Source organism: Octodon degus, unplaced genomic scaffold (genome assembly GCF_000260255.1).
Source record: "Octodon degus isolate 3935 unplaced genomic scaffold, OctDeg1.0 scaffold00016, whole genome shotgun sequence".
NCBI lineage: Eukaryota > Metazoa > Chordata > Mammalia > Rodentia > Octodontidae > Octodon > Octodon degus.
This window is the reverse complement of record NW_004524592.1, coordinates 12,388,161-12,403,877: the sequence shown is the minus strand read 5'-3', so window position 1 is coordinate 12,403,877 and position 15,717 is coordinate 12,388,161. Positions and strand designations below refer to the sequence as shown.

General features: G+C 35.7%; 1 protein-coding gene and 1 pseudogene across 1 annotated transcript in view; both read left to right on the top strand.

The window, feature by feature from the left end:
* The window catches only part of Pard3b (par-3 family cell polarity regulator beta), a 1,028,738-nt gene that overhangs the window by 400,692 nt on the left and 612,329 nt on the right, over positions 1-15,717 (top strand). The window lies entirely within an intron of this gene.
* LOC111815445 lies at positions 3,659-3,733 on the top strand (annotated as a pseudogene).

Here is a 15,717-nt window from a genome sequence, read left to right as displayed (position 1 = left end):
TTCTTTCTTTCTTTCTTTCTTTCTTTCTTTCTTTCTTTCTTTTTGTCTTTCTTTCTTTCTGGCAGAACTAGGGATTAAATTCAGGCCCTTGTGCTTGCTAGGCAAGGGCTTATTTTACTGAGTTATCTCCCCGGCCTCTGAGTTATCTCCCCAGCCCCAAAACTTCTAAAATAAATCATAAAAATGTTTAGAACATTGGAATAGCCAACCCATAGGCCACAAAGGCAACACTAGACAAAGGAATAACATCAGACTGAAAAAACTTCTGCACAGCAAAGAACTCAACCAACAGAGTGAAGAGATAAGTTATAGTAGGGGAAAATAATAGCAAATTTTATGTCAGATAAGGGGTTGCTGTTAAGAATATAAAGGAATATAAGTCAATAGTGAAAAAACAAACCAAATTGGTTGAAAAATTAGCAATAGATCCAAACAGAATTTCTCACAAGATATGCAGATGACCAAAGATGTATGAAAGCAGTAGTTACATTTGACATAACTAATGTGTACAGAAGTACAAACCAAAGCCACAATGAGTTCACCTCACTCCAGTTTCAGTGACTGTTATCAGAAAGATACAAGTGCCAGGATGATATGAAGATGAAAGGAAGAATTCCCCATTGTTGGTAGAAATGAAAATTGGTACAGTCATTATGGAAAACAGTAATGTGATTCCTCAAAAAAATAAAAATAAAACTATTGTATGATCCAGTAATATACAAAGGAAATGAAATCAGTATGGTGCGACATTTGTATTCATGTTTATTGCAGTGTTACTCATAAGAACTAAGAAATGGCAACAGCCTAAATGTCACTAAACTGCTGATTGGATAAAGAAAGTATGGCTCATATATACAATGGAATATTGTCCAGCCATGAAAAGGATGAAATCCTTTCATTTGTTACAACATAGATACACATGGAGGTTCTTATGTTCAGTCAAATGAGCTAGGTATAAGCAAACAAATCTTATTGATCTCACTAATAAGGAAATAAAAGAAATGGATCTCATTGAAGTTGAGAGTGTAAGGGTGGTTTTCCAAGCAGAAGATAGCAAAAGGAGGTGCAGCTAGGAAAAGGTTGATAAATTAACACTGCTATATAGTTAGTTAGACATGATTAAATAATACTGGCACCCTTTTGAATATTAGAATGACTATAGATAATAATAACAAGCTATATGTTTTTCAAAGTTAAGGAAAAGATTTTGAATGTTTTAAGCTTCATAGGAATATCTCATGTACTATATTGAATATATGTATCCATAAGGTACTGGAAACACAGTGTACTGTAAGCCTTATTTTTCCCCTCCTCATGATTCCTTGCATGACAGGGATGAAGCATGCTGCACCACCCTTCATCTCAAGACACTATCATACTAAACCTAGGAAAAGACCAAAATTAAGAGGTTGCTGTTGAACTATTTCCTTTGCACCACTATAGTAGATAAGTCCTAATCTGAACCACTATAATTTGGGGAATATCTGCATTCTCAACTATGTTACTTCATTTTCTAAGAATTTGCAGGTGCAGCTGTAGTACCTTTGCTTACAGATGAAGATGTAAAGATGCTCAGGCTCAGACAAATTAACTCATTTTCTTTAAAATATATACCTTATAAGTAGAAGTATGGAGATTTAACCTCAAATGTGTCTTAATATAATGTGTCTACTATATAGGCTCTTTGCACCATTCAGATCAAACATTAGCCTTGGAATGACGGTATTCTTCAGGATTGGCATCATTTAAATGGGTGGGCAACCTTGGAAACTTCCCCCACAACCTGTTTATGATCCTGATCTCAAAAACAGATTTACCTCATCATTATACATTATACTATACTTTTCCATCAAAAATGGCATTGTGCACTTGAGACCAAAGCTTACATTGCAGAGTTGTCTCAGTGATTGCTTAAACAATTCAGATACTTCTACAATGGAGGAAATCTTGCTACCACAATAGAATTTGATGCAGACATTCTCATTTATTTCCCCATACTTTCATGGAAAAAAATAGATTCAGATGTACCTAAAGCAGCATATCTGTATACTGACTCTATCTATTTGTCTAGTGGTTAAGATAACTTTTATCCTAATTCATCCATTGGCTCTTTGTCATGTTAGGCAAGTATAATTTTGTTCTCCCTCTGAAAGAAGATTGTCTTCTATCTTGGTCACAGTGGGTTTGCAAGGTTAATGCATTTTATCTTGAGTACAGCATTTAGTAGACTGTGGGTATTTAATATATGTTAATAATAGTGATAATGAATGTTGATAATTGAAGGTCCTTTATAATTGCTAAATTTCTAAGGTGTGTTAAATATAATTAATGGGAAATGATTTAAATTAACATGCAAGCATACAAAAGCTAGAGATAGCCATAGCTTTTAATTTTAACTTCTTAACGTCAAAATATGAATCCAGGAAACAAAATATATTACCATTGTGGTCATCTATGGAGAAACCATTCCTGGTTCTATCCTGGGAACTAGAAAGACATTGTTTGAGTTGTAAAACTAAAGGAATTTTTGAAATTGGAGCTTGGTTTCATGGAATTGTGCATCAGACATCACTGTTAGGATCTATTGCCTTAGTATGCCCCATATGTTGTTGGTGAGAAAGGTTCTTTTCTGGGAACATGGCAACATAGCAGAGAAACAGATAGCCAGCAGGTCTTTCTGGAAGGCCTATACTAGATGGGCGGGATAGAGGAAAAACTGACCATAATAAATGACCAGGGAAATTCAGCTGGGAGATTCATTCTCTATTTGCATGCTCATAGTTACCTAAGGTTATTGTTTCCCAAGGTAGTAAAGCAGTAGTGTGAGCCGAGAACTGAGAAAGGCAGCAAGATTGAGTAGTTAAGAGTATGTGTGTTAAAGAAAAAAAAGAGTATATATGTTAGATGGCCTGGTTCAAACCTAGTCCTTCCACTCAAAAGCTGGTCGATTTTTATCCAGTATTTCACTCCTTTTAATCTTACTTTTCATGTTCAAAATGATGATAGTGCTTACTTCAAAGGTTGTCTTGAAAAATAAATGAATGTCTATTTGTAAAAATTTTTTTGTATCCATAGTAAGCACTGTGGGTATGTTTTAAATAAATAATTGCATTGGATTTGTAGCACACATGGAGGAAAGGGCAGTATACTAGAATAGGCAGTAGACATAATTCTGAGAGTGATCTTTAAAAACTGAATTTTATCTGGTTTAGTTTTAACTTAAGGGAGGCACTAAACACACAGGAAAATATTGATTCCAAATTTAAGCATTAAATGCATGTCCAGTGTCTTTTGCTTGTAGAGCTCTTTGTGCATTGTATTCATTTGAAAATAAAAATATACCACTCTGAGATCAGGTCTTAAGGCAGTATTGGAAAAAGTCAGTGGATCTAGCATGGCTTCTGTTCTTTTCATTGTTGCCCATCTTTTTCTACCTTTCTTTCTTTCCTTTTCTTATCATTGTCTTTTCTTCTTGATCTTTTTTTCATACTGTTGTTCTATTTATCATATGTTTTATTAGTGCATTCTGACTATACAGATGAAGAGGTTTCATTCTCACAGATTACACCTGCATGTATCATACTTTAGTCATTTCCCCAACTCAGCCTTGTCACCACCTCAATTTCACATATTTTGTGGAGTTTAACGTAGATCATGTATCACTTCTCGGCCTTTTGGCCAAGATCAAGTGTAGTATTGTAGATCATATATTTTATCATGTTCCTGACCCCATACTGGCCCTTTCTCTCCCTTCTTCCCTTCTTTTTTGATTTGAAATGGTTCTTTTCCTTGCAAATGTTTTGTGTAAGTTGACAATTTTGAAAAAGGAAAGCTGAGATTATTAAGCCACAGGGTGATTTCAGATGGTTTGGACACACTCTTTGTCATCCCCTGAAGCATTCTGGAAGCACTTTGCTCCCTTATACTTCCCCGATTTGCTCACCCTGCTTCCTTTGTCCAGAGGTCACCTTCTTCCCTTGTCTTCTCATTTATTATAATGATACCATCAGCTTTTCAATTTTTCTTTCAGAAATCTTCCTCCCAGCTAGAAAAGTGACACCTTTTAAGTAATATTTTGAAAAGTAATGTATACTATATTTGCTGAAATTGTGGTGAAAATATGCAGTTTTTGTTTGTTGTTGTTTGTTTGTTTGTTTGTTTTGTAGAACTGGGGATTGAACTCAGGCCTTTGCACTTGCCAGGGAAGCACTTATTCTACTGAGCTATCTCCCTGGCCCCGAAAATATGCAATTTTGAGAAGCAGTATTTCATACATTCCCAGAGTGTCTGGTGACTGATTTGAGTCATATAAAGAATGCAGTATCAGTGCCCTCCTCTCACACAGTTGTTCCCTGACTTGGGCATGCATGCTCTTCACAGATGGCTCCAACTCTATCTCTGTACTTCTTCTGTTCCTGCCCCTGCCCCATTCAAATGTGGGCGATTCAGACTTCTATCATGCACATGGGAACATGCATGTTTTACGTTGGTTCATGTGACTCCTTCGTTCCTCCTAGAGTGGAACAGTACTGCTGTATTACTTTTATTTTCATAGCTCAAGTTAGCATGTGACTAGTATTAATAACTGTTTGGCTCACTGGACTTATGAATGACAGTTAAAGAAGCAATAGATAAAAAAGGAAAAAAATGAATCAATCATCAGATTCAAACACACTGACAGTTTTTAGGTAAGACAATTCAATTTTCTTTAAAACAGCTTTTATTTATTTATTTATTTGGTACAGGGTCTCACAGCTCAGACTATGATGCAGCTCAGACTCATAGTGATCCCCTATCTTGGCCTCCCCAGTATGGGATTACAGGCAGGTACCACCATTCCTGGTTTTGGTGGCCAGCTCAGCATGGGCACGTGGTACTGGGGCTTGAACCCAGATCCTGGTGCTTGCTAAGCAAGCGCTTAGAGCACTGTACTATCTCACAACATTTTAAAGGTAATATTTAAATAAAGCCTTTGAAAGGTAATACATAATTCACCTTAAAAAACAAATGATCTTTACATCCATACAGCATAAAATTTATTTGTATTTTAACTTTCTATGTATAATATATAATAGAATAAAACAGCAAACACAATAACAAGAGTATTGTGATTTCTGAATTCTTAATATAGTTCAAACTCTGTCCTTCTGAGACATTTTCCAGATTCTTTCATTTTAAAAAAAGTGAGAATGGGAATGGAATCATGTTTGTCCAGCAACATTTTAATGTTTTCCCCTTAATGATTAGTAATTCTATAATTCTGGATAATAATGGCAAAATATACAAAAGTGACCATTTAAAGTCAAAGTATGACTTTTCCTGTGTTTTTAATACTCTTCATATGAAGATATGAACTAAGAGAATTTGAGAAAATATGTTCCATTCAGTGGAACTTTGTTACTTTAATGAAGTTATTGGATCTTAACTTTGTTCCAAATGCCATATTTGTGCTGCAATTGAAAGATGGAGATATAGGTCTGACCCATGGAGCTCTTGTTTATGGATCTCTCTCCCTCATCCACTGAGGAGAATGGAGATATAGATGGAAATTACAGTGTTGTACACCAGGTACAATGGCTTCCCTGTGATCAAGGAAGATCTATAGAAAACAAGAAGGTAAATTTGAAATCTCTGGAGGTGAAAGTTCTTCAGAAATATTGTCTGAAAAAGTGCATAGGAGCAACCAGGCCAAATATGATAAAAAGCAGAAATTTTAGCCAGAAGTTTACAAAACTCACAACAGAAATATGAGACATAGCAGAATTTTCCCCAATGAATTATAAATAGTCTGGTTTTGCTAGGGGAATACTAGAGAAGAGGAAGCAAAGCACTGATCATATATATCACATATAGGAGTTTGATTTTCACAATGGATGCAACACTATTCAAGGGTTTTAAAGAAAAGGCTCCTGCTTCAACTTTGCAAGGTCCAGTGGATATAAATAGGGAAAATACTTGAAAGTTTGCTACAGTTCAGGGAAGAGGTGCTAAATGATCTAAATTGCAGCAAGATTCCTTTGTCCTTGAAAACTGGGAGACTGATTAATAATTAGAAAATATTCACATCTGTACTTTCTTGGAGGCTGTCCTTGCTCTACGTGCTTTAAGTATATTATTCAATCTAGTCTTGATACCAACCCTGTGAAGTGAGGACCAGTTACTTCCATATGTATGAGGCTTGTGGACGACAAACAAGGTCAAATTGCTTAATCATAAAGGTATAAGTTGCAGCTGCAAATTGTTTGTTTTCACCTCTTGGAGAGTGGGTATAACATATAAGGGATACACAGAATAATTCCTGTTTCATGTTTAGGTAGACAGGCAGATGAATATACCAACTGACTTATAAAATTTAAAATCACATTATAAGCAAAGATGAGGTGTTTTCAAATAAAAACAATTGTTACCAAGTTGTGATAAATCATTGATGATCCTGTTTTTGTTTGAGATAAGGTCTCATGATATACCTGAGGCCAGCCTCAAACTATTGATCATTCTCTCTCAGTCTCTGAATTCTAGTATTACAAGCATGAACCACCATGCCTGGCTAATTAATTAATGGCTATATATGAATGAATTCAATGGAAGGAAGTAATATAAAAACTATTTTGCTATTGGTTGAAAAGGAAAGTACAGGCAAAGCAGTGAAAACAACCTTTATGGGACTTAAAATCACATTGAAGAAAACACACTGGGTTAGCTAATGGCAATTTAAGAGCTCTTTTTTTTTTAAATCATTTTTTATGTATTTGGTACAGGACTTACTACACAGCCCAGACTCATAGTGATCCTCCTGTTTTCAGCCTTCCCAACACTGGGATTATAGGCTTGTGCCACTATGCCTAGTCTCAGTGGCTGGCTCATTTGCTCATGGGGTGGGGCCAGTGCAGCATGTGGTGCCAGTTATTGAACCTGGGTCATAGCATTTGCCTAAGCAGGCACTTAGTCTGCTGGGCTATCTGCATGGCCCTACGAGCTTTTTTAATTTCAAGTGGCAGAAGTGCAATCTACAGGAGCTCAATAAAAATAAATGGCTTTATTTGGGGAGGGGGGTTAAAATGCTGGTTCATCCGGGTCCAGGGAGATGGCTCAGTAGAATAAGTGCTTCCCTGGCAAGCACAAGGACCTGAGTTCAATCCCTGGTTCCACCAAAATAAATAAATAAGTAAGTAAATAAATAAATAAATTAAAATAAAACAAAATGCTGGTTCATATAATCCCATAGAAGAATATTGAAGGAAGGAGAGAAGAATTAAGATGTGGTGTGTACATATGCTAACTCCCCGTGATGAATATAATCACTCTTTACTCAAAGAATATACTAAGAGACATTATAATTTATAAAAAGAGAATATTTAAATCCATATTTTGGAAAATGAAATAAGTAACTAGGCTCCCAAAAGAACTGAACTCAGAGAGACAGATTATTGCCTCTGCTTTGCTGTTCCACAGATTTTATCTTGTTTATCTGCAGACCAGACTGCAGCAGAGGAGCAGCAAGAATAGCTGCTGGCAACTCTGGTCTTCTTCTCTAAAAAAAGGTAATTATTGTCGTAGGCTCTGAGGAAGAAGTGTGGCTGGCCCACATTGCCCACTTTATCCAAGCCATGCCATTTGAAATCACCTGTGGCAGTGGGGATGAGAGAAGTAGTCCGTAGATATTTGATATATGGCTCCAGTGGAAGAAGAGCAGTTCTCAGCAGGGGAAGGACTGGACAGACATTCCCATAGGCAATGTATTCTGAAACAAAGCCAGGGAACAATCATCGAAAATGGTAATGAAAGCTGTGAACTCAGAGACGTGCTCAAAGAGCATGGTGGCCAGGGAGCTTCAAGGAGAAGAAAAAATCTGATATGGACCTTCAGCGAAGGGTTATCACATAGAGTTCAATAAAGATATTCATTGAGACAAGGATGTATAAGACCTGTGAGAGAGCAAAGTCTTTCTGCCCAAAGTAGAATATTCAGTACACTGCTTCTCAGAGAATCATCAAAAGACCACTTGCTTCAGAAACTTCCTGAGGAGTTTGCAAAAATGCCAATTACTGAACCACAGCCCAGTCTGTTCAATCAGAGTCTTTGAGAAGTAGTGCCTGTAACATCCACATCTTCACATTCCCTACAAAATACCCAGTGCATTAAGAGCATGGTTTGATATTAGGTTATCAAGAGTGGCTGGACCTGGGCCATGGAGGTGAGCTGCATTGGTGCCAGGAGCCAGTTCGAGCTGTTTTAGCATTGTGCAGAGAAGGCAAAAACCCTTTAAAGCATCATCTTCATAAATTTATTCAAAGATGATGCAGGAAAAGTAAAAATATCACTCTATATTTGATAAATTAATAAACACTCTGGAGTTGTGAAAAATAAATTAACTGTAACTTTCTGCAGACCTTGTGAAGTAGTTAAAAACAAAAAGGAAAAAAACACTGTTGAAAAGGAAAGAGGGGATGCAGCACAAAGGACTTTTTTTTCAATAGTATTATTTTACATGACAATAATGATACCTTAAAATGATATATATGTATGTCTTTTACTCATTCCCCATTAGTACATCACGCCATCATCAGCTACATTGAAAATGCGGACAATTTAACAACAACAACAACAAAAAGACAAACCAGCTCCTTTGAAAAAGCAGTTATATTTTATTTTTGTTCTTAATTTTTAAAAATATTTTATTTATTCTTTTATTTGGTACAAGATCTTGCCATGCTGCTCAGACTCTCAGCCTCTCCAGTGCTGGGATTACAGGTATACACCACCATGCCCAGTTTCAGAGCCAGTGTAGCATGTGGTACCAGGGATCAAATCCAGTTCCTTACACTTGCCAGGCAGGCACCTAGACCACCGAGATAGCTAGCAGTTACATTTTAGATAAGCCACAGATGCAATAATTTAGGTCACAGACTCCATTAGTTCTGGAGAAGTTAACATGTCTCAAGTAACTAACTGACATTGACCAAATATAAGAACAGATAGTCTCTCCCCAAAATTGTGTGCATAGTTTTTCTGTTCTCAGTTTGGCTGAGGCACTAATCTTAGTCTGATTATATTGGAACAGTGCAACCTATTCCCTGAACGTTTCTTCCCCTGGCAGAAGTCTTGCACTAGGCAGCATGGTTAGCATCAAGTGTGAAGAGATTGTTTTTGCAAGAGCAGTTAAGTTGGGTCCCTTTATTCCTGAAGGTTTCCAGCACTCTGACAGTCACAGAGGACTACTGAGGAAGCCAGTAAAGCAGAGAGCTCTAAACTGCAGATAGTTCTCATTACTTCTGTCTTAAGTCAAGAATGGTGAGTGTCAGCAGGAGCAGGCTCTAACTTGGTTAAACTTTTCTGATCTAACATTAAGGTCAGAACTGTGTGGCCCTTGAAAAGCTATTTAAATATCAGGTGCAGTTTCTTCATCTGTAAAATAAGAAACATGGTATAATTGAAATGTGACTACTCGACATTCTTACTGGTAGTCATAAAAATCAGTTTAGCAATGTCAGAAGTTGTTGACTTGAGCCTTTGATCAACTCAGCCTATTAATATGGTTTTACTTTTTATACCTCCCTTTTATACTTTTCTGCTGGATGGTTAAGACCAAGATAAAGCAAGACCTATATAACAAGAAATGTAACTTTTGTATCTGACAAGATCAGTCAAATCCCCTCAGAATTTACCCTGAAACCCTGTACCGCACTTTGTAGATCCTTTGTCAGTATCAGCCATGTGGGTGAGTCACGGCCATTGCTTGACCAATTTGTTCCCTGAAAGCCTGAGAGAATGTTTTCTCTCCAGGTGCCTCTCCCTAAGAACACTCTACATCGTCAATCACTTTTCTGAGGCCCCATAATCTCCTTGATCAGAAAACCCATCTCTGACAGGACTAAACAAAAAAGGGGGATACAAAGGAAGGATGATTTTATATCTGTATATGCAGAATAGTTAAGATAGATATACAGCTACTTTCTCTTCATTCAATGAGAAAAAAGATTTGCACTAGTAGTTTTTGGACAGGATATCATGTCTGCATCTTGTACTATAAATAAACACTATGAAGACAACAATATGCAATGTATTAATTATTGAAACTCTCCTATTAATCAGTTTTGAAACTGTAAAAAATATAAAAAATTTAAAAAATCAGTTTAGCATGTTGGAAAATCATCAGTCAAATCCCTTGTGAATTCATAGTGAAGAAAGGAATTGTGACTGTTTTTCATTTACCAGCATTTTCTTTGAGTTTTGCAAATACCTCATTTAAATAACTTTTATTTTCACTTTCTTTTTATCTCTTTCAAGTAGCAAAACTACACTGAAATAAGTTGGAAATGGCTTGTAGCTCACTCTGTGACCCTCCCGCAGTAGACAGGTGGAAGGGTGTTGCTCACCTTAGCAAACTGGGCTCCTACAGAAGAGAAGCAAGATGGAGTGGACCCAACACCCTCTACAGTCACCAGAGTTTCTCTGTGTGAATTTTTACATTTTGTTAAGATTTGTATGAGTAAATTTTGGTATGTTGCTGATTTCTAAAATGTCCTTTACTTATCTATACTAGCTGTTCAAATTTACTGGTATAGGCATGAGATTTGAAAATCATCTCTACTTTATGAATAGGTCCGTTTTCTCCCTATCCCAGGAGTATTAACTGGTGTATATTTATCAGCTTTCTCCTTGATCAATCTTAGTTTCTGCCTAAATTATTAGTTTTAACAATTGTCTTCAAAGAAACACCTTTTTATTTCAGTGATGCTTTCTCCATTTGTTCTTTTCTATTTTATTAAGTTATGCACTGATGTTATTTATTCCTAATTCTGTGTGTTTTTTGGGTTTTTTTTTTCTCTTTTTGTAGCTTGTTATATTTAACTCACTTATTTTCAATGGTTTTGTTATTTGTTTTTATTTTTTTTCTTATGTGGTTTGGTGGTAGAAATCAAAACAAGCCCCTTTGCCTGTTAGACAAGCACTCCACTATTGAACTACAACCTCAGCCTCTGTTTTAAATAAATGCACTTAAATCATGTTTGTTTCTAATGAGACTACAGCTTCTATAGATGCCCTCATAAGTTTTGTTGCACATATGGTCATCATTCATTCCTATATGCTTGATTTCTACTGTTTATATGTTCTCTTTACTTATGAATTCTTTAGTAAGATGTTTTAAAGTCTCAATATATAACTCTGGACCTATTGCTCAGCTAATTACATAATTCACACATGGAAAAAGACATAATGCTGCTTTTTTTGGAACATGTGTAATATTTTCTGATTTAGTATATGATTAATTTTTATAAATATTCAGCTGTAAAATGAACATATAATTTTCACCTGTTTTCTCTTACATCCAGCTTAGACATTATTTACAAATACTCTATAAACCCATTTATACATTATTGTTTGTTTGCTCTACCAATTTGTGATAGAAATGTACTAAAACTTCCTAGTATTGCTATTATTATGCCAAATTCTTCAAATTTTGTGATGCTTTTGTTTTATGTAGGCTGAGTTGTCTTCAGCTCATAAATGTTACCTTTTTGTGAAATCTTATTGTAGTTAGAAATTTCTTTATTTATAATGTTTTTAACTGAAATTATTTTATCTGATAAATTTGCCACCATCAGCTTGGTTAGTTAGACTTTTTCTTGTGTTTTTCAGCCCCTTTGTTTTCATTCTATAGTGGGCTGTAACTATAGGCATATGTCCTGTAAAAAGGGCATATAGATGCGGTATATTCAAAAGTCATCTAATAGTTTGTGCTTAGGGTAGTCAAATCTTTAAAAAATTATTGTGGTTACTGATGTTTGATTTTATTTCTTACTAGTACTGGATTGATGAAGTTTCCTCTTGTTTTAAAACTATGTATTTGAATATTTTATTATAGATTTTATTCTATCATTTCATACTGAAGAACTTTGGAATAGATTTTTCATAGTATAATACATGAGGCAGAATCTTGTACAGCAGTTAACCACTAGGAAGAATGTATGCAATGTGTGAATTATTGAAACTGTCCCACCAATTTGATTTGAAACTGTCTCATTGCTATTTGTTTATCAATAAAATTATGGGGAAAAAAAACATGAGGCAGAACTGACTTTGTTGAGTGGGAGACCCTTCAGACTACTTTCTAGGTGCTTCACATAGCACATTAACACATGTCTTTTCTTTCTAGAACAAGATTTTCTTTATGTCACTTTATAACTGTCTTGCCCACCAGTTTGCTTCCTAAGTCTGGAAAATGGTAGTGAAGACTATGTCTAGCCATATGTATGTACATATTCCTGAGAGTATGTCATTTTCAGATTATATTTAGAAATATATGAGTACATGGATAAAATGTTGAGTAAGTACATAAAACCTTAAGGTCAAATCAATATCTATAATTTGGTTTTAGCATTCACAATTTAATTTGTTTGACTTTTCTAATTGCTTCTTTTTTTGAAATGTATTTGGTTGTTACACGGTCTCACTATGCAGTTCAAACTCATAGTGATTCTCCTATTTTCAGCCAGACCAGGTGTGGGATTACAGGTGTGCACTACTACTACAGGACTCTGTGGGGTGGAGCTGGCACAGCATGTGGTACCAGGGATTGAACTGTAATCCCTGCACTTCCCTAAGCTTGGCTCAGCAGGCGCTTTAGTCCAATGAGCTATCTCGCAGACCCCCCTAACTGCTTCTTTTCAACTGTAGAAGTCTTAATTTTTATTAGCTTCAACATGATTGTTCACTTGATTTATATTGCAATTTTTAATTTTAAAATAAGCTCTACAAGCAAAAAAAGATACATCAGAAAGTGTTATGATTTGCTATGGCTAGATAGCACAGCGGATTAAAGTGCCTGCTTAGGCAGATGCAGGGATTGAGTTTGATCCCCATTGGTCTGACTGAGACTGGGCATGGTAGTGGGCTCCTATAGTCACAGATCTTGGGAGGCTGAAACAGGAGAATCACTATGAGTCTGATCTGTGTAGTGAGATCCTGTAGACAGTGTACTAAATACAAAAAAAAAAAAAGTGTTATGACTTCAAGTCATTTGAAATAAATATTTTCACTTAATGGTTTATCACATATGTCTATATGTATATATCCAGAAATGCACATACACATACATATAGTACTTTTAAATTAAATTTTGTTATCTATAGTCTCAGTATGCCTGCACGTGGATGTCACTATATACTTACTTGTTAATATTCTCATGCTTCTTGTTAGTTTGTGCATGATTCGAGTTTATCATTTTTACAAATTGATCATTAACTAGACTCATTAATATCATTGGCTATTGTCACTCAATAACCTGTTAAAGTGATTTTTGTTTTTGTGCGATTTGTGCCTTTCCATGATTTGCTGAAATACTTCCATGAATTTTTTTTTTTTTTTTTTTTTTTTTTTTTTTTTCGGAACCAGGGATTGAACTCAGGCCCTTGCGCTTGCCAGGGAATCGCTTATTCCACTGAGCCATCTCTCCGAATCCTTCCATGATTATTTTTCTGGAAATAGTATCTAAAAATGTGTGAAAAAAAATAAATTATGCTGAGTTTATAATGGTGTTTTAAACTTACTTCTATTTCTGGGAGATGGCCTATTTGAGTATAAAAGTCTAAATTCCCAGGTTTTATATAAAGTGTAGCAGGGACTATTTCATTATCTTTTCTTTCCATAATTTTATTGATAAACAAATAGCAATGAGACAGTTTCAAATCAAATTGGTACGACAGTTTCAATAATTAACACATTGCATACATTCTGCCTAGTGGTTAATTGCTGTACATGATGCAGACATGATATCCTATTAACAAACACCATTAGAACAAATCACTCTATTCATTAAGAGAATGTAACTATATATCTGTCCTAACCAATTTGAACATGCAGATACAAAATGGACATTTATCTGTATACCCTTTTTTGTTAAGCTCCGTTATTTGAATATTATAGGTGTGTAAAATATTCTAAAAGAATCCAGTAGCCCATAATAGTATTGGGTCTTCCACTTGACTGGCAATGTCAGAAATTGTTGATCTGAGTCCCTCACAGCTCAACATAAGAGCATGGCTTTACTTCTTATATTTTGTTTTCATACTGTTCTGCTGGATGTTTAAGACCAAGGTAAAGCAGGACCTAAGCAACAAGAGTTATAGCTTTTGGATCTGATAAGGTCAGTGAAATCCACTCAGGATGATCCTGAGATCCTGTACCTCAGATTGTAGAACCTTTGTCAGTGTCAGCCATGCGGATGAGTCACAGCCATTGCTTGGCCAATGTGCTCACTGTGAAAGCCTGAGAGAATTTTTTCTCTCCATGTGACTCTCCTTAGGTACACTCTACATCATCGATCACTGTCCTCTTTGGCCCAATAATCTCCTTGATCAGAAAAATTAGGACACTACTGAGTTACACAACATTACAGTACAAGTTCTCATATGTCCTGAGTCTTAATTGACCTTAGAAGGCTAGGGCCAAAATGTTGGCTTTCCTTGCAGCCCTCCTTTTTCTCAAATTTTGGTCTATCAACTTAGGTAGTTAACCATCCAGAAGACAAGTTCATTGTTATTACCATACAACTTAGGCTGTTAAGCTTAACCTCATTATCTATCTGCATATCAAACATCTTAAGCATAATATGGAACACACATTTTTCCTCAAGTATTGAATGTTGAACTTTAAGTCCCCACAGAATATGATAAAAACAAATTTAAAAATCAGAATGTATTTTAAAAATAGGCATAAAGAATTATATACTTCTTATGTTTACACATAAGTCCAAAAATCTCACCATATACAACCTTGAAGCAGGACAGTCCCACAATATTCCTTTTCCTGTCTCTTACTTTCATTCACATCCCCTACTTTTTGAACAACCATCTACCCGAGAGACATCATAGCAGCAACTGGCATGTCATGACAAGCACCCCATATTCAGAAGGCCAGAATGACAGGCACTCCAAGCATGAAACTACTATTACAAATTATCATCTGCACTGCAGTAGCTTCGTTCACAGGTATCAGTATATATAGTTAGTCAGGGTGAGAATATTTCCAATTAACTGCTAGATTCAAAAATCTTGTGAAGATTCTCAGGATCATTGCCTTGCCCATCTTCTACATATAAATGTATGGCTTGACATTGTCATGTTTCCTAGCTCTTCTCCTTTTCCTCTCTTGGTTAGTTAGTCCTTCAGATCTTGCTTTCCTTTTACTTGTATTGTATCTTTTCTTTTTGTATTTCTTCTTTTGAGTTCTTATACTAGGGAAAATATATGATATTTACACGTGTGTCTGGTTTATTTCACTTATGAGTATATGTTCAAGTGGCATCCACTTCAATATAAAGGCTTCGAGTTTATCATTTTTAATAGCTGAATAATACTCCTTGTGTAAAAATACCACATCTTCAATCATTCCTCAGGTAATGGGCATCTTGGTTGTTTCCAAGATTTCTCTATCACAAATTGTGCTGCTATAAACATAAGCACACATATATCACTATGATATGATGTTTTCAGATCCTCTGAGAAACTTCTCAGTACAGGAATAGCTGGTTTAAAGGGGATTTCCAGTCCAACTTTTCTAAGGAGACTCCACACTGATTTCCATAATGGTTGCACCGTTCTACATTCCCACCAGCAGTGGACAAGGGTTCCTTTTTCCCCACAGCCTCTCCAACATTTGTTGTTGGGTGATTTCTTTATCTTAGCCATTCTTTCTGGGGTGAGATGGTATCTCAAT